This window comes from Camelus ferus, chromosome X (assembly GCF_009834535.1).
Source record: "Camelus ferus isolate YT-003-E chromosome X, BCGSAC_Cfer_1.0, whole genome shotgun sequence".
NCBI lineage: Eukaryota > Metazoa > Chordata > Mammalia > Artiodactyla > Camelidae > Camelus > Camelus ferus.
The window spans coordinates 43,595,198-43,615,052 of record NC_045732.1 but is presented as its reverse complement, the minus strand read 5'-3'; the positions used below and the strand labels follow the sequence as shown (position 1 = coordinate 43,615,052).

General features: G+C 40.4%; 1 long non-coding RNA gene across 7 annotated transcripts in view; it reads right to left on the bottom strand.

Moving 5' to 3' along the window:
* Nucleotides 1–1,147: 1,147 nt before the first annotated feature.
* Nucleotides 1,148–19,855, bottom strand: part of LOC106730947 — a 30,141-nt gene continuing 11,433 nt past the window's right edge. Inside the window, exons 1-7 of one of the 7 annotated variants that reach the window (XR_004317882.1) lie at nucleotides 17,298–17,314; nucleotides 13,335–13,426; nucleotides 12,682–12,784; nucleotides 10,732–10,823; nucleotides 7,309–7,411; nucleotides 3,614–3,734; nucleotides 1,148–1,897 (exon numbers count right to left, since the gene is read on the bottom strand). This is a non-coding gene — a long non-coding RNA (uncharacterized LOC106730947). Of the gene's footprint in view, nucleotides 1,898–3,613; nucleotides 3,735–7,308; nucleotides 7,412–10,067; nucleotides 10,173–10,731; nucleotides 10,824–12,681; nucleotides 12,785–13,334; nucleotides 13,427–14,999; nucleotides 15,580–15,635; nucleotides 15,998–17,297; nucleotides 17,315–19,855 lie in introns of those variants that run through there. The other 6 variants (XR_004317878.1, XR_004317883.1, XR_004317880.1 and 3 more) reach the window with 6 other exon arrangements.

Below are 19,855 nucleotides of genomic sequence, written 5' to 3'. Positions count from 1 at the left end.
TTTCCTCCTGCTTGTGGCCACCCCCACTCACCACTTTTTTCCTAGGTCCCTTCCCTGTGCTCCCCTTTTGCACTTCAACTGCCCTTCTGTTTATGAGTCTCTCTGCCCCACCAATGTAACAGTCCCCATGGAAAACACCACATGTATCCATACGTTATTTCCCTTATTCACCACAGTGGTAATTTAGTGTAAATATTTTAATTCCTAATTTAGAAATGAGGAAACAGACTCGAAGGACATAGTTACCTTTCCCAACATCACACAGTGTATGTTAGAGCCAGGATCAAAACCAATGGCTATTCCATACCATGGCCTATAAGGAGACAGAGTAGGCAGGACCCAAGTCATTTTGCCTCAGCAAGCTGTCCTGGTCCCATTCCTTCTTCCTACATTCTAATCCTTTCATCCAGGTCTAGGCCTAGGAACTTCTCATATATTTTCTGCCAAATTAGGATACCTGACATTTAGTCACATTTTTTAATTTGAACCATAGAATTTCAGTCCTTTTAGATCAGGAAATATTTTTGACCCTATGTAAGAGGGAGAAATGATTGCTGATCATAATTAAAGCTCTATCATTCCTTAAGCAGGGTGAATTCTAAGTAAGGTCTTTTTTCATAACTGTTTTTGGTGTCTGAGGATACAAATGGGAGCTGCGAGATGTAACCTGCTGCCGTTTTGTATTAATAGGGGTATAGGGCTGGAATCAGGCAGTTGTGCGGTTCTGAGTGAAATCTGTGACAGTCAGGCCAACAGATTTTGCAGAGGAAATGTACTTGTTGCTGCTCCCTCCCAACCTCTAAATAACTCCAAAGGACAGGTATTTGCAGGGGATGTTGTGGCATTTTGCCATGAGGCTTAAGGGATATTTCTTTTCTCTGTCTCCCGATAAATTGCCCCCAAAAGGTTTAGTAATCTAGTCATATTTTTCTGTAACACTATATGTCTCTCTATAGCAGATCAAACAAAATATAATATTTCCAAAACAGGAACAATTTTCAACAGAATCAAATACCTAGGAATAAAATTAACAAAAGATGTGCAAGAATTCTTTGCACAAAACCGCAAAACTTTATTGAGAGAATTTGAACAGGTACATTTCCAACATAAGAACACCCTACATGGTTACAGCTTGTCTTCGTTTCAACCTGTGGTTTCCCTTCATCTGTAAGATAACATTTGGGAATATTACTTAAAATTTTATTTAGATGGCACTAAAGCATACAGAGGACACTACAGTTTCAGTTTTATAACATGGACTAAAACCAGAACCCTAAGGGTGACCCTTGGCTTATATCCAGTTAAACCTCTGTAGAGACTCTGAAGGTAGACTTTCAGACACATTAATAATATTTGCTAAACACATCATTCTTTCTACTGGTACAGAGAAACAAACCGACTGTTCAAGTTCAGAACTGACTAAACCCAATACTTCTATTCCGAGGTAGTTTTAAGTGGAAAGCAACATTTTTTATACTTTTAGTAAAAATCAAAACAAGTGAAACACCTAGGAAACAGAAGGAATTTTTAAAATTTCATATAAATGCGTTGACTTGAATAACATTCTGAATATAGGATATCTAAAACAGTAACATCACACTTAGAATTGCTTAAATGAAATAAAGAGAAAGGCTAGTATTGCATTTGTTTCGGCTCCGTCTGTGGAAAAGTGCAAAACTGTTTCTAGGAGCTAGCGTAAGTCACCCTTATGTGGTAGTAGGTTAACCATTTGTCCCTGTTTTCATCCATACTCCTGCTGTAATTATGAACGGTGGCTCTTTACATTCTTAAAAGCACTCCAGTTTGTATAATGTATCAAATAGTTCCACTAGTTTTAAGTCAGTACCATCAAAGGTAACATCAAATTGTGAAGGAAAATAGTACCGTTTCTCACAGCCTGGAACAAAGACAGAAAGTGGGGTGGAAAAAAGGGGGAAAAACCTGGAAAGCCATATGTACACATAGAAAGGTAAAGAGAGACAGATAACATACTCCATATCTGCTTGCGTCTTTTTCGTGTTCCTTATTAGGTATACTTGGCCTTCTGTCTACTCTCTGCAAGACTCTCTAAACTAGTGGATCTTCTACTCACAAATATTTTCTAAAAGAGCAAGCTCTTTGATTTATTGATTACTTGGATTATTTTTCCTTTTCCTAATGCTCACACTTTAAGCATTTTCTTAAGACTCTCCTTCCTTTTCCCTTAGGTCTACACTTTTTTGACCTTTGATTATTTTTTATATTGGACGCACATGTAATTTATAATCTTTTCCTTTTTTAATAGCATATGTATTGAAGGCTATGATCTTCCCATGAGTATATTTTAACCATATTCAATAGGTTCCTGAAAGTAGCCTGAAAACTATCTTTTAATGTAAAGAGTTTGGAATGGGCTAGGAATGCAGTGAAAGGCATTTTACTTCCTAAACATCAAGTGCTTCCTTTAAATTCAGAAGCTATGTAATTAATAGTTGGTAATCTGCAAAACACACACGTAAGACACACTTAACTTGATTACTCAGGAAGTACTTCAGTTATGGTCTTTGCATTTCAATCTTACCAACCTGATACCTCGGGACACAAAATTTTCATGCCACATGTCACATGGTTAGAGATGATTATATCATAGTGCCTACATTTTCTTAGGAAGACTGGCTCATTAAGACTGACAGTGGACAGTGGGATAGAAAGTGTGCTAAGCATATGCATCCTGCACCCGCCTTGAGCATCACTGACTATCTGCACTTTCTCTACCTGATCAGACATAGAGACTAGAAACTAGATTGTCTCTTGAAAGTTTAGTAATTAGTCATTTGAGGCTTCATTTGGGGAAGGATTTAAAATGCAACTGTTCACATTTTTGTCCATTATATATCAATAAAAACTGGAAGGAAAAAAAGACAAAATGCAATTGTTGAGAGCCAGAGATTTCAGAATTTGGCGGAATCTGAGGATGGGCATTCACAACTCCTACAGAAAAACAACCGTCAAGCAAAGTGTTCCTTTTCTTAGTAGTGAGGAAACGTCCACTCAGGTGTTGTAACTTGACTCAGGTCAGAGTTTGATGATTTATCATAAATAAAATCATGTATCTTCGTGTTCAATGCAACAGAAACAGAGTATGCAAAAATCAGACCTGAAAATGATTTTTAAATATCTGATTTGAATTCACTATTTTTATACGAGCAAAGATGGGTTTAGAAGTTAAGGGATTGGCCCAGAGTCACAGAAATTGGGTTAGAGCTGGTACTGGAACCTACTTCAAGGCTTCAGCATATGTCATACAAACTGATGTGTGTTACAAATGCACTACGTGTATGTTAAACGCAGAACTCTACAAAAGCATGTGAAATTTAACAACTGTTGGTTAAAGGACTCATACTTAAAAGTAAGAAAATATTTTCATCTTTTATAATCCAGTATGGCTTTAACAAATTTGTTTCTATACCTGATAGTCCAGTAAGTCAGGCACTTAAGGTCGAAACTACATTTCAAATCACCTTTATAAGTGAACTCAGTTATAAAGAAACAGTACTGTTACCCCTGTATCATTAAAAATAGTATATTGTGGAAACAGACACCCTATAATTTGCACACTTAATGGAGAACATACCTGCTTCTGGCATTTTAAAAGGGCTCTGGCTTTGGCAGTCTCTTCCCATTGAAACCGCGACCACGCTCACGCCTAGTCTTTGGCTTAGCCACTTCCCGTTGATCAGCTTCCGGGACAGGCCCTTGCAAATAAAAAGTTGATCAATTTAAGAACTGAAACATGAGATGCGAATAAGAGTTGATAACATTCACTCTTTCACTGTTCACGAAATAAAAGCCTTAGGCTCGTGTGGAAACAAATGTGATGCTGAAGAACCACAAGAGCATTATTTCAGGAGTCTGTTACCAGAAACTAAGAAACCAGGGTTTCATTATCCTCTTCCTTTCCCAAGACTGCCCTCACACAACTTAGGTGCTCCCTTTGTACCTGTCTGTGTTATACGTGTGACTGTACTTATCAGTGATTTGTTTGGGTCTCTCACTAGACTGTGAGCTCAAGGTTGAAACCATGTCTCTCAGTTTACTCAGCATGTTACATGGAATGATTAAACAGTAAGTGTTGAGTAGGGGAAAAAGACTCAGACAATACCTCAAATTGATTAACATTCTGCAAACCAACTGCTGTATCCTCTTCCAAAATGTCAGTGTCATGAATGACAGAAAAACTGAAGAATTATTCCAGACGAAAGAAGACTAAATAGACATGACAACTAAATGCAATGCATGATCCTGGACTGGACTCTGGATCAAAAGCAAAATTCTATCAAGGGAAGTATAGGGACAACTGGGGAAATCTGAGTATACACTGAGAAAATTTTAATGATTGCATTTTCCTATGGTTGAATTTCCTGATTTAGGACAGTGATTAGCCAAGAGAATGACTTTTTCTTTCTTCTAAGGCTATATATATACACTAATGGACTTAGGCTAAAGGGTCATAACAGTTGAAACTTTATCTAAATGACTCAGTCTTAATAATAACAAACATATCAATAAGTGTGTATGTGTGTGTATACATATACACACATGGGGAGGGGAGAGGGAAGAGGATATGAAACCAATGTGGTAAAAATTTAATACTTGGCAAATTGAGGTGAAAATAGATGAGTTAACTGTACCATTCTTGCAACTTTTCTGTAAATTTTATGTTTTTTGGGAATATAAAGGAAAAATTAAAGTGAATACTTGACAACTGCATTGTACTTGAGGAAGACGAGGTTTTTTTTTATTTTTGGCAGGGGGCAGGTAATTAGGCTTCTTTCTTTATTCTTAGAGGAGGTACTGGGGATTGAACCCAGGACCTCATCCAGGCTAAGCATGTGCTGTATCACTTGAGGTATACCCTCCCCTCTACTGAAGAAATAGAACGAAGCTGGACGAATAACCCCCCCAAACCTCAGACAAGAATACTGGGCTACAGGAATCAAAACAACATGGTTTTGGCATAAAAACAGACACGTGGATCAATGGAACAGAACAGAGAGCCCAGAAATAAACCTACACACTTATGGTCAATTAATCTTTGACAAAGGAGGCAAGAATATACAATGGAGAAAAGACGGCCTCTTCAGCTAGTGGTGTTGGGGAAGCTGCACAGCCGCATGTAAATCAACGATGTTACAATCCTCCCTCACCGTGTACACAAAAATAAACTCAAAATGGCTTAAATACTTAAACATAAGACAAAACAGTGTAAACCTCTAGAAGAAAACATACACAAACATTCTCAGACATAAATCTTAGCAATGTTCTCCTAGGAGATGCAACCCAGGCAACAGAAAAAAAGGAAATACAAACAAATGGGATCGAATGAAACATATAAGATTTTGTACAGCAAAGGAAACTTATGGACTGGTAGAAAATATTTGCAAACAACGTGACTGACAAGGACTTAATTTCCAGAATACATAAAGAGCCCATACAACTCAGTAACAAAAAAACCCAAACAACTCAATCAAGAAATGGGCAGAAGGCCTAAACAAACATTTCTCCAATGAAGACGTACAAATCGCCGATAGGTATGAGAAGAATGCTAAATGTTGCTAATTATCAGAGAAATGCAAATTAAACCTACAGTGAGGTGTCATCTCACACCAGTCAAAATGATCATCATTCAAAAGTCCACAAATGATAAATGCAGCAGGTTGTGCAGACAAAAGGGAACCCTCCTCACCTGCTGGTGGGAATGTAATTTGATGCAGCCACTATGGAAAACAGTATGGAGATTCCACATAAAATTAAAAATAGACTTACCCTATGATACAGCAATCCCACTCCTGGGCATACATTCGAAGGAAACTCTATTTTGGAAACACACACCCCAATGCTCATAGGCGCACTATTTACAACAGCCAAGACATGGAAGCAGCCTAACTGTCCATCGACAGATGATTAGAAAAGAAGATGTCCTATATATACACAATGGAATACTACTCAGCGCAAAAAAAAACTGAAATAATGTCATATGCAGCAACATACATGGCCCTGGAGAAGGTCATTCCAAGTGAAGTAAGCCAGAAAGGGACAGAGAAATATCATATGATATCACTGATATGTGGAATCTTTTTCAAATGACATAAATGAGCTTATTTACGAAACAGAAACAGACAGACATAGAAAACAAACAAATGGTTACCATGGGGAAAGGCGAGGTGGAGGGATAAACTGGCAGTTTTGGATTTCCAGATATTAACTACTATATATAAATAAAACAAATAAACAGGGTCCTACTATACAGCACAGGGAACTATGCTCAATGCTTTTTAATAGCCTATAATGAATAAATATGGAAACTTATATACATAACTGAATCACTATGCTTTACACTAGAAGTTAACACAATGTCACAAATCGATTGCACTTCAATTAAAAAAAATGAAAGCTATATTTAGGTCCAAAAGTCCTCTATGCAACATTCCACAAATGAAACCCATGTAGAAAAAAGTACCAAAATTAATACCAAAATTATTCATGAATAATAGCAAATATAGTGTCTAGCAGTGAGCATAAAGGAAACGGGGTAGAAAGAAATGAATCGACATTGTTGTCAGTTACAATCTGGAATCCTTTAACAGTGGCCTGAGTTATACAAATGTTTTGTTTCAAAATACTACATATCCAGGAAAAATAATTTATCTCATGCTGATTGGAATAATTCAGCTTTGGGTTTTTCTAACCATAGAAGGATTTAACCACCTTTTAAAAGGTGGATTAAGATCATATAAAACCAGCTACTTGTACACAAGTATCCTAAATTATCTAGCCTTTATCAAACTTACCATTTAACAATATCAATTAAAGAAACAGTGGCCATCATTCATGATTCATTTCTGATGTCTCTATCCAACTCCATTGAACTATCTACTCCTGGGCCAAAACTGAGCTAAATCATGGTACATTCATCTGAGTTTTAAGCACAAACATTCACCATTATTTACGATAAAATAGGTGGGAGAAAGACACAAATTTTGGCATGGAAGACAAATTTTGTATTCAATAGTCAACTGCTCTCTGATAAACAAGATCCGTGTGCCTCAGTTTTCTCATTTATAAAGAAGGGGGAAATTCATTCTAGTGAAGGATTGCCCTAAGATGCAAACTGCACTCTCTTCACTTTTCCAGTCAATTCTCAGGGAGTGTTTAATATCCCTTTCTGCTGTTTCCCTTCCTTCTGTTATTGGCATCTCAACATGCATGACACACACACACACACACACACATTCCCACAAGATGCATCCCTCTTTCCTTTTCCTTCACCTTCAACTGCAGATGCTCCTTCATCCTCTTTGGCTTTACCAGGTCTAATGTCCTGACTTGTAGTTGGTGGCTCCCATTCTTGAGGTTGCTTATCACCGTGGGCCTACACATATGTGTGTGTAAATTAAAAAGGTCAGTTACTAACACATGCCAACAATACAAAATATACACAACACAGAGATACATTTGACTATCAGTAAATCAAAACATATTTCTCCAATACTATTGGGTATAATTTTTCTTCATAAACTTACTTTTCCCATGGTGATGCTACTCCAAGGAAAGTTACTAGCACTTTGGAAGCTATTTTAATCTATGTTGTGAGGGATGTGTGTGATCAGTTGTTAATAAGCATGAGAAGGAAGTCATCAGTTATATTCCCAGGGAATATAACAGCATCTATCCAGGCAACACCAGAACATCATCCCCCTGGATCAACGTTCTGTATCACACAGAAGACCTTTCAAGGTGTATCTGTATTGGTTCCACAATGTTTTACAAAAATTAATTTCTACTAATAAAAACATCAAATGTTTTATTTATTTATTAATGGAGGTAATGGGGATTGTACCCAGGACACTGTACATGTTAAGCACACACTCTACCACTGAGCTATACCACTCACTCCCCACCCAAAAAACCAATTGTCAAAACACTTACAGCCACAGGCCCAACTAGATTGACACATGCTTGATCATAACTTCTTTTCCTAGGTTTGTATGTTGACTTTACTCTCCGAAAGATATCTCCCACTGAAAATAAAATATTGTGCTTTGGAAAATGCATTTAAGAGGATAATTATATCTGAACACTTCCATGGCCAAATGGTGATGCACACTAATTTTTGAATTTTGAAAATAAGTCTCAAGGTAATTTAATTGTGTGTGCTTTCCAATCATACCACATCTGACAACTTGCAAAAGCAATTGTTTATGTCATGCCCAAGCTGACAGAAAAATCACCATAGGACACATGGGAAAACACAAGAAACACGTTTCTGAAAGGGTTGGGTTTCACAACGTGATTCACCATCATGGAGATATTTAAGAAAATACTACTACAGAAAATGGCTATTATCAAAAAGTGGAAAGACATCAAGTATCGGGGAGGATGTGGAAAAAGGAAACCCTTGCCCACTGTTGCTGGGAATGTAAATTGCTGCAGCCACTGTGGAAACAGTAGAGGTGTCTCAAAAAACTACAAATAGAACTACCACAAGTGCCTTAGCAATTCCACTCCTGAGTATCTATTGAAAAGAAAGAAAAACACTAATTCAAGAAGATATGTGCACCCCACTGTTCATACCAGCACTACTTACAACTGCCAAGATATGGAAGCTACCTCAATGTTATCAACAGACAAAGGGATAAAGAAGATGTGGTGTATATATATGTATATATATAGACAATGGAATACTACTCATCAATAAAAAATGAAATAATGTCATACACAGCAACATAGATGGCCCAGGAGAATTTGATTCCAAGTGAAGTAAGCCAGAAACAGAAAGAAAAATATAATATGATATCACTGATATGTGGAATCTTTTTAAAATGACATAAATGAGCTTATTTACAAAACAGAAACAGACTCGCAGACATAGAAAACAAACATATGGTTACCATGGGGAAAGGCGAGGTGGAGGGATAAACTGGGAGTTCCGGATTTGCAGATAGTAACTACTATATATAAATAAAACAGCTAAACAAGGTCCTACTGTGCAGCACAGGGAACTATACTCAATACTTTGTAATAGCCTATAATGAAAACATATGAAAACATATATACATAATTGAATCACTATGATTTATACCAGAAATTAGCACAACATTGCAAATCGACTACATTTCAATTTAAAAAAATTAAAGCTATATATAGGTCCAAACGTCCTGTATGCAACATTCCACAAATGAAACGCATTTAGAAAAAACTACCTAAATTAATACCAAAATTATTTATGAATAGCAGCAAATACACTGTCTAGCAGTGAGCATAAAGGAAATGGGGTAGAAAGAAATGAACCGACATTGTTGTAAGTTACAATCTGGAATCCTTTAAGAGTGGTCTGAGTTATACAAATGTTTTGTTTCAAAATACTAGATGTCCAAAAAAAATAATTTGTCTCATGTTAATCTTAGAATAATTGACCTGTGGATTTTTCCGACCTTAAAGGGTATGACAACCATTTAAAAGCTGCATTAAAGTCATATAAAACCAGCTACTTGTATTCAAGTATCCTAAATTATCCAGCTTTTATCAAACTTAACATATAAAAATTTCAATTAAAGAGACAGGAGCCATCACTCATGCCTCATTTCGGAACTCTCTATTGTACTCCATTAACTATCAACTCTTGGGCCAAAACTGAGCTAAATTATACTACAGACATTTGAGTTATAAAGCAAAATCATTCACCTTTTTTTTTCAGGATAACACGTGGCAGGAAAGACACAAACTTTGGCATGAAATACAAATTTTGTATTCAATAGTCAACTGCTCTCTGATAAAAAAGATCCGTGTGCCTCAATTTTCTCATTTATAAGGGGGTGGGGCAATTTATTCTAGTGAAGGATTCTCCTAAAGCTGCAAACTACTCTCTTCACTTTTCCAGTCAATTCTCCAGGCAGTGTTTGAGATCCCTTCTGCTGTTTTCTTTCCTTCTGTTATTGGCATATCAACATGCATGAGACATATGCATACACACACACACACACACACAAACACACACCCCACAAGAGGCATTCCTCTCCTTTCCCTTCACCTTCCACTGCAGATGCTCCTTCATCCTTTTTCTCTTCACCAGGTCTAATGTCCTGACTTGTAGTTGGTGGCTCCCATTCTTGAGGTTGCTTATCACCATGGGCCTACAGCATATGTGTGTGTAAATTAAAAAGTTTTGTTACTAACACATGCCAACAATATAAATATACACAATACACAGATATATTACTATCAGTAAATCGAAAGATATTTCTCCAATACTATTGGGTATAATTTTTCTTCATAAACTTACTTTTCCCCATGGTGATGCTACTCCAAGGAATGTTACAAGCACTTGGAGAGCTATTTTAATCTATGTTGGGAGGGATGTGTGCAATCGGTTGTTAATAAGCATGAGAAGGAAGTCATCAGTTATATTCCCTGGGAATATAACAGCATCCATCCAGGCAACACCAGAAATTCATCCATCTAGATCAACGTTCTGTATCACACAGAAGGACCTTTCAAGGGTATACCTGTATTAGTTCCACAACTTTATCACAGAAATTAATTTCTACTAATAAAAAACATCAAATGTTTTATTTATTATTAATGGAGGTAATAGGGATTGTACGCAGGACGTGTACATGTTAAGCACACACTCTAACACTGAGCTATACCACTCCCCTCCAGAAAAATAAAATCAATTGTCAAAACACTTACAACCACAGGCACAACTGGATTGACAAATGCTTGATCATAACTTCTTTTCCTAGGTCTGTATGTTGACTTTACTCTCCGAAAGATATTTCCCACTGAAAATAAAATACTTGTACTTTGGAAAATACATTTAAGAGAATAATTATATTTCAATACTTCAGTGGCCAAAAGGCGATGCAACCTAATTTTAATTGGAAAATATTGAAAATAAGTCTCACGGTAATTTAATTGTGTGTGACTTTCCAAGTCACACCACATCTGGCAACTTGCAAAAGCAATTGTTTATGTCATGCCCAAGCTGACAGAAAAATCACCATAGGCACATGAGGAAAAGACAATAAAACATTTCTGAAAGGGTTGAGTTTCACAACATGGTTCACCATCATGGAGATATTTAGGAAAATGCTACTAGAGAAAATGGCTATTATCAAAAAGTCAAAAGACAACATGTTCTTGGAGAAGATGTGGAAAAAAGGAAACTCTTGTCAACTGTTGCTGGGAATGTAAATTGCTGCAGCCACTGTGGAAACCGTAGAGGTATCTTAAAAATATACACACACAGACACACAGTGGAATACTACTCAGCATTAGAAATGAAATAATGTCATATGCAGCAACACAGATGGCCCTGGAGAATGTCATTCTAAGTGAAGTAAGCCAGAAGAGAAAAAAAAATACCATACAATATCACTTATATATGGAATCTAAAAAAATAACACAAATGTGCTTATTTACAAAACAGAAACTGACTCCCAGACATAGAAAACAAACTTCTGATTTCCATGGGGAAAGACGAGGTGGAGGGATATACTGGAAGCTCTGGATTTGCAGACAGTAACTACTATATATAAATGAAACAGATGAACAAGGTCCTAATGTGCAGCACAAGCAACTATATTCAATGTTTGTAACAGTCTTTAACTAAAAAATATGAAAATTTATATACATAACTATACACATCACTAGGCTTTACACCAGAAATTAACACAACTTTGCAAATTGATTACACTTCAATTAAAAAGAAAAACTAACGCTATATTTAGGTCCAAAGGTCCTCTATGCAACATTCCACAAATGACACCCATGTAGAAGAAAGTACCAAAATTAATACCAAAATTATTTATGAATAACAGAAAATATACTGTCTAGCAGTGAGCATAAAGGAAATCGGGTAGAAAGAAATGAACTGGCATTGTTGTGAGTTACAGTCTAGAATCCTTTAACAGTGGCAGGAATTATGTAAATATTTTGTTTCAAAATACTAGATATCCAGGAAAAATAATTTGTCTCATGTTAATCTTAAAATAACTAATCTTTTGATTTTTCTGACCATAGAAGTATACACCCACCTTTTAAAAGCTGCATTAATTTTATATAAAACCAGTTACTTGTATGCCAGTATCCTGAATTACCCAGCTTTTATCTAACTTACCATTAAAAATATCAATTAACAGTGGCCATCATTCATGATTCATTTCTGAAGTCTCCATCCTGCTCCACTTGACCTATCTACTCCTGGGCCAAAACGGAGCTGAATTATAGTACACACATTTGAGTGTTAAGCAAAATCATTCACCTTTTTTTTTTTTTTCACAATAACATAGGTTGCAGTAATACACAAACTTTGCAATGAAATACAAATTTTGTCATCAAGAGTCAAGTGCTCTCTATTAAACACGATCCCTGAGTTTCAATTTTTGCATTTATAAAATGGAGGAAATGTATTCTAGTGAAGGATTGGCTGAAGCTGCAAACTATACTCTCTTCAATTTTCCAGCCAATTTTCAGGCAGTGTTTGGAATCCATTTCTACTGTTTTCTTTCTTTCTCTTATTGGCATATCACCACGTATGAGACATACACATACACAACACACACATACACACAAACAAACACATACACATACACACACACACACACCCAAAAGAGGCATTCCTCTTCCATTTCCCTTCACCTTGAAATGAAGATGCTCCTTCATCCTTTTCCTCTTCACCAGGTCTAATGTCCTGACTTGTACTTGGTGGCTCCCATTCTTCAGGTTGCTTATCACCGTGGGCCTACACATATGTGTGTGCAAATAAAAAGTTTTGTTACCATTAAATGTCAACAAAATAAATATACAGAATACAGAGATATATTTGACTATAAGCAAATCTAAAATTACTTCTTCAATACTAGTTGGTATACTTACTTTTAATAAACTTACTTTTCCAACAGAGACGCTACTCTAAGAAAAGTTACAAGGATTTTGGAAGCTATTTTACTCAATGTTGGGAGGGATGTGTGAATTCGTTGTTTATAAGTATGGGAAGGAAGTCATCAGTTATATTCCCAGGGAATATAACAGCATCCATCAAGACAACATCAGAATGTCATCTTCCTGGATCAACGTTCTGTATCACACAGAAGACCTTTCAAAGTGCGTCTCTGTTAGTTCAACATCTTTTCACAAAATATAATTTCTACTAATAAAAACATCAAATGTTCATTCATTTATTGATGGAAGTACTAGGGACTGAACCCAGGACATTGTACATATTAATCACCCACTCTACTACTGAGCTATACCCCTCCCCCACCAAAAAAATCAACTGTTAAAGCACTTACAACCACAGGCTCAACTGGATTGTCACATCCTTCATCATAACCTCTTTCCTTACGTTTGTACGTTGACTTTATGCTCCAACTCATATTTCCCACTGAAAATACAATATTGTGATTTGGAAATTGCATTTATTAGAATGAATATAATTGAACACTTCCATGCCCAAATGGTGATGCACACTGATTTTTGAATATTGAAAATAGTTTGAAAATAAGTCTGAAAGTAATTTTATCCTGTGTGCTTCCCAATCACACAAAATGTGGAAATTTGCAAAAGCAATTGTTTATGTCATGCCCAAGCTGACAGGAAAATCAACATAAGGCACCTGGGAAGAGAAGAGCACATTTCTGAAAGAGTTTGCTTTCACAAGTTGATTGACCATTATAGAGACATTTATGAAAACACCACTAGAGAAAACGGCTATTATTAAAAAGTCAAAAGTCAACATGTGTTGGGGAGGATGTGGGAAAAAGGAAACCGTTACACACTGTTGCTAGAAAAGTAAATTGCTGCAGCCACTGTGGAAACAGTAAAGGGGTCTCAAAAAATATAAATAGAACTACCATAATGACATAGCAACTCCACTCCTGGGGATCTATTGAAAAGAAAGAAAAACACTATTTCAAAAAGATACATGCACCCCAATGTTCATGCCAGCACTACGTACAACTGCCAAGCATAGAAGCAACATAAATGTCCATCAACAGACAAACGGATAAAGGAGACGTTGCACGCACACACATATACATGAAATGGAATACTACTCAGACATGAAGAAGAACAAAACTTTGCCATTTGCAATACTATGGATGGGATTGCAGCATGTTACGCTAAGTGAAATAAGTTAAACAATGAAAGATAAATCCTGTATGATATCGTTTATATATGGAATCTAGAAAATAGAACACCTCAATATAAAAACAACACTATATTCACCAAAATAGAGAAAAACTACTGTTACTAGTGTGGAGAAGGAGTGGTAGATGGGCAATGTACAGGGGGAGGAGTAAGAGCTACAAATAATTAGCTATAAATTAAGCTACAAGGACATATTGTACAAAACGAGGAATACAGTCAATATTCTATAATAACTTTAAACACACTATAAATTTTAAAAATGTGATTCACTATATTTTACACGTATCACCTTAGCTAATACATGCATCCCCTATGCTTATATTAAAAGAAAAAGAAATTACCACTAGAGAATTAATACCTGTGTAACTACCATTTTTGGCACACTTTCATTTATTAAGGCCTTTCTCGGTCCCCCCGCAATCACATTTTATTGAAACACAAAGCCACACTTGTTCTTTGTCTGCACTGAAACGGCAGCGTTGACTGGTGGCAATAAAACCTCTGTGTAGCACTCTCTTAACCTGGCACAATGCTCAGTGCACTACAAGTCTCAGGACACAGTCAAAACCACACATCCATCCGTTTCTAGGCTTTTCCTCTACCGTCACCTTGTCCCCTGTCCCTACCCAGGGGCCCCAGTGGCGACTTCGGATTCTCTGCACTGTCGGCACTTTCAGTGTCTCCAGGACACAGATTCCGCAAATAATGCCCTCAAGGCTCAACCCGTCTTCACCCGACTCCCTGCCGTCCACCTCCCACTGTCCCCCTGTTCCCACTGCCACCATCGACAGCCATGGCGGCAGTGACACCTGTGAGAAGGACGACGACCTCGAAAACCGTTCTCCTCCAAGGCCACAGATCGCACCGCCCGAAGCCCGCTGACTCCCGCTCATACGCACGCACACTTCAACTCCCGGCAGGACGGATCTGTGACCTAACAGGTGATTGCAGCTGAGTAAAAACAGCCCAGTCGGTGAGACTCCATTCACGCAGCCCAGCACCCACAACGCACTGCACACGCCGCACGACGAGGGACGATGGGAGGCGAGCAGTAACGAGCATGCGCACCAACTCCCTCTTGTGCCGCGTGGGCCGGTTTCCCCGCCCTCCACGCGACCCCTCCAGGATTCCCGGATCTCTGCTCTGTGGACAGTTCCTGGTGCCTCCAGGGCTCAGATAACTCAAATAACACCCCCAAGAGTCACCCCATCTTCATCTGACCCCCACCCCTCGACCGCCCACCATCTTCCCTTCTCCCAGCCATGCCACCACGACAGCAATGGCTGTCGCCGCATCTGTGAGGACAACGACCCCGAGGACCCTCCTCCTCAGAGGCCACAGATCGCACAATGACCCCCCGCAGCCCCGATCCGTGCAAAGCCTGCTAGCTCCCCATCACACTCACGCACACTTAAACTCCCGGCAGGACGGATCTGTGGACCTACCAGGAGATCGCAGCCGAGTAGAAACAACCCAGACGGTGAGACGCGATGTGCACAGCTCCGCACCCAGAACGCGTTGCACACGCTGCACGCCGAGGGCCGATGGAAAGGCGGGCAGCCCCGGGCATGCGCACTGTGTCTTGCCTCAGCCGCGTGAGCCGGTTTCCCCGCCCTCTAGGGGCCCCCACCGAGATTCCTGGATCTGTGCTCTGTGGCACTTCTGGTGCCTTCAGGGCTCAGATATGCAAATAATGCCCCCAAGAGTCACCCCCTCCCCTCCCCTGCCCACCGTCCTCCCTTGTTCCAAGCCCACCACCAAGACCAGGCCTGTGGTGGCTGCCAGCAGAATGCCTGCTAAAACAGAAATGGCAATATACTCAATAGGATTTACACAACACCGAGAGTCATAACCTATTATTCAAAATGGCCAGCGTGTGACTAAAAATTACTCAAAATACTCAAAAACTGAAAAAAAAAAACCCAACCATATAACCTAGCAATTCCAATCGTCGAGATACATCCAAAAGAAAAAAAAAAAAACTAACTCGAAAAGATACATGCACCCCAATGTTCAGAGCAGCGCTATTTACAACTGGGAAGATACGGAAGCAACCTGCTGTCCATCAACAAAGGGATAGAGAAGTGGTACATATATACGATGGAATACTACTCAGCCATAAAAGAGAACAAAATTTTCCGTTTGCAACAACAGGGATGGGCTTGCAGCATATTGACCTAAGTGAAATCAGTTAAACATACAAAGACAAATACTGTATGATATCGCTTACATGTGGAATCTGAAAAATACAACCAGTAAATATAACAAAAAAGAAGCGGATTCACACATACAGCGAACAAACTACTGGCTACTTAGGAGAAGGAAGGGAGGAGGCGTAATATACTGGGGGAGGAGTAAGAACTACAAACTTGAGGTATAAAATAAACTACAGGGTTATATTGTACAACATGGCAAACATAGTCCAATATTCCATAATAACTATAAACAGACTAAAACCTTTACAAATGTGGATGACTATATTGTACACCTGTAACTCACCTAATATCGTACATCAACTATACTTAATTTAAAGGAAAAAGAAATTACCACTAGAGAATTAATACCTGTGTAACTACCATTTTGGCACACTTTCATTTATTAAGGCCTTTCTCGGTCCCCCCGCAATCACATTTTATTGAAACACAAAGCCACACTTGTTCTTTGTCTGCACTGAAACGGCAGCGTTGACTGGTGGCAATAAAACCTCTGTGTAGCACTCTCTTAACCTGGCACAATGCTCAGTGCACTACAAGTCTCAGGACACAGTCAAAACCACACATCCATCCGTTTCTAGGCTTTTCCTCTACCGTCACCTTGTCCCCTGTCCCTACCCAGGGGCCCCAGTGGCGACTTCGGATTCTCTGCACTGTCGGCACTTTCAGTGTCTCCAGGACACAGATTCCGCAAATAATGCCCTCAAGGCTCAACCCGTCTTCACCCGACTCCCTGCCGTCCGCCTCCCACTGTCCCCCTGTTCCCACTGCCACATCGACAGCCATGGCGGCAGTGACACCTGTGAGAAGGACGACGACCTCGAAAACCGTTCTCCTCCAAGGCCACAGATCGCACCGCCCGAAGCCCGCTGACTCCCGCTCATACGCACGCACACTTCAACTCCCGGCAGGACGGATCTGTGACCTAACAGGTGATTGCAGCTGAGTAAAAACAGCCCAGTCGGTGAGACTCCATTCACGCAGCCCAGCACCCACAACGCACTGCACACGCCGCACGACGAGGGACGATGGGAGGCGAGCAGTAACGAGCATGCGCACCAACTCCCTCTTGTGCCGCGTGGGCCGGTTTCCCCGCCCTCCACGCGACCCCTCCAGGATTCCCGGATCTCTGCTCTGTGGACAGTTCCTGGTGCCTCCAGGGCTCAGATAACTCAAATAACACCCCCAAGAGTCACCCCATCTTCATCTGACCCCCACCCCTCGACCGCCCACCATCTTCCCTTCTCCCAGCCATGCCACCACGACAGCAATGGCTGTCGCCGCATCTGTGAGGACAACGACCCCGAGGACCCTCCTCCTCAGAGGCCACAGATCGCACAATGACCCCCCGCAGCCCCGATCCGTGCAAAGCCTGCTAGCTCCCCATCACACTCACGCACACTTAAACTCCCGGCAGGACGGATCTGTGGACCTACCAGGAGATCGCAGCCGAGTAGAAACAACCCAGACGGTGAGACGCGATGTGCACAGCTCCGCACCCAGAACGCGTTGCACACGCTGCACGCCGAGGGCCGATGGAAAGGCGGGCAGCCCCGGGCATGCGCACTGTGTCTTGCCTCAGCCGCGTGAGCCGGTTTCCCCGCCCTCTAGGGGCCCCCACCGAGATTCCTGGATCTGTGCTCTGTGGCACTTCTGGTGCCTTCAGGGCTCAGATATGCAAATAATGCCCCCAAGAGTCACCCCCTCCCCTCCCCTGCCCACCGTCCTCCCTTGTTCCAAGCCCACCACCAAGACCAGGCCTGTGGTGGCTGCCAGCAGAAGTGCCTGCTAAAACAGAAATGGCAATATACTCAATAGGATTTACACAACACCGAGAGTCATAACCTATTATTCAAAATGGCCAGCGTGTGACTAAAAATTACTCAAAATACTCAAAAACTGAAAAAAAAAAACCCAACCATATAACCTAGCAATTCCAATCGTCGACATACATCCAAAAGAAAAAAAAAAAAAAACTAACTCGAAAAGATACATGCACCCCAATGTTCAGAGCAGCGCTATTTACAACTGGGAAGATACGGAAGCAACCTGGTGTCCATCAACAAAGGGATAGAGAAGTGGTACATATATACGATGGAATACTACTCAGCCATAAAAGAGAACAAAATTTTCCGTTTCCAGCAACAGGGATGGGCTTGCAGCATATTGACCTAAGTGAAATCAGTTAAACATACAAAGACAAATACTGTATGATATCGCTTACATGTGGAATCTGAAAAATACAACCAGTAAATATAACAAAAAGAAGCGGATTCACACATACAGCGAACAAACTACTGGCTACTTAGGAGAAGGAAGGGAGGAGGCGTAATATACTGGGGGAGGAGTAAGAACTACAAACTTGAGGTATAAAATAAACTACAGGGTTATATTGTACAACATGGCAAACATAGTCAATATTCCATAATAACTATAAACAGACTAAAACCTTTACAAATGTGGATGACTATATTGTACACCTGTAACTCACCTAATATCGTACATCAACTATACTTAATTTAAAGGAAAAAGAAATTACCACTAGAGAATTAATACCTGTGTAACTACCATTTTTGGCACACTTTCATTTATTAAGGCCTTTCTCGGTCCCCCCGCAATCACATTTTATTGAAACACAAAGCCACACTTGTTCTTTGTCTGCACTGAAACGGCAGCGTTGACTGGTGGCAATAAAACCTCTGTGTAGCACTCTCTTAACCTGGCACAATGCTCAGTGCACTACAAGTCTCAGGACACAGTCAAAACCACACATCCATCCGTTTCTAGGCTTTTCCTCTACCGTCACCTTGTCCCCTGTCCCTACCCAGGGGCCCAGTGGCGACTTCGGATTCTCTGCACTGTCGGCACTTTCAGTGTCTCCAGGACACAGATTCCGCAAATAATGCCCTCAAGGCTCAACCCGTCTTCACCCGACTCCCTGCCGTCCGCCCTCCCACTGTCCCCCTGTTCCCACTGCCACATCGACAGCCATGGCGGCAGTGACACCTGTGAGAAGGACGACGACCTCGAAAACCGTTCTCCTCCAAGGCCACAGATCGCACCGCCCCGAAGCCCGCTGACTCCCGCTCATACGCACGCACACTTCAACTCCCCGGCAGGACGGATCTGTGACCTAACAGGTGATTGCAGCTGAGTAAAAACAGCCCAGTCGGTGAGACTCCATTCACGCAGCCCAGCACCCACAACGCACTGCACACGCCGCACGACGAGGGACGATGGGAGGCGAGCAAGTAACGAGCATGCGCACCAACTCCCTCTTGTGCCGCGTGGGCCGGTTTCCCCGCCCCTCCACGCGACCCCCTCCAGGATTCCCGGATCTCTGCTCTGTGGACAGTTCCTGGTGCCTCCAGGGCTCAGATAACACAAATAACACACCCCAAGAGTCACCCCATCTTCATCTGACCCCCCACCCCTCGACCGCCCACCATCTT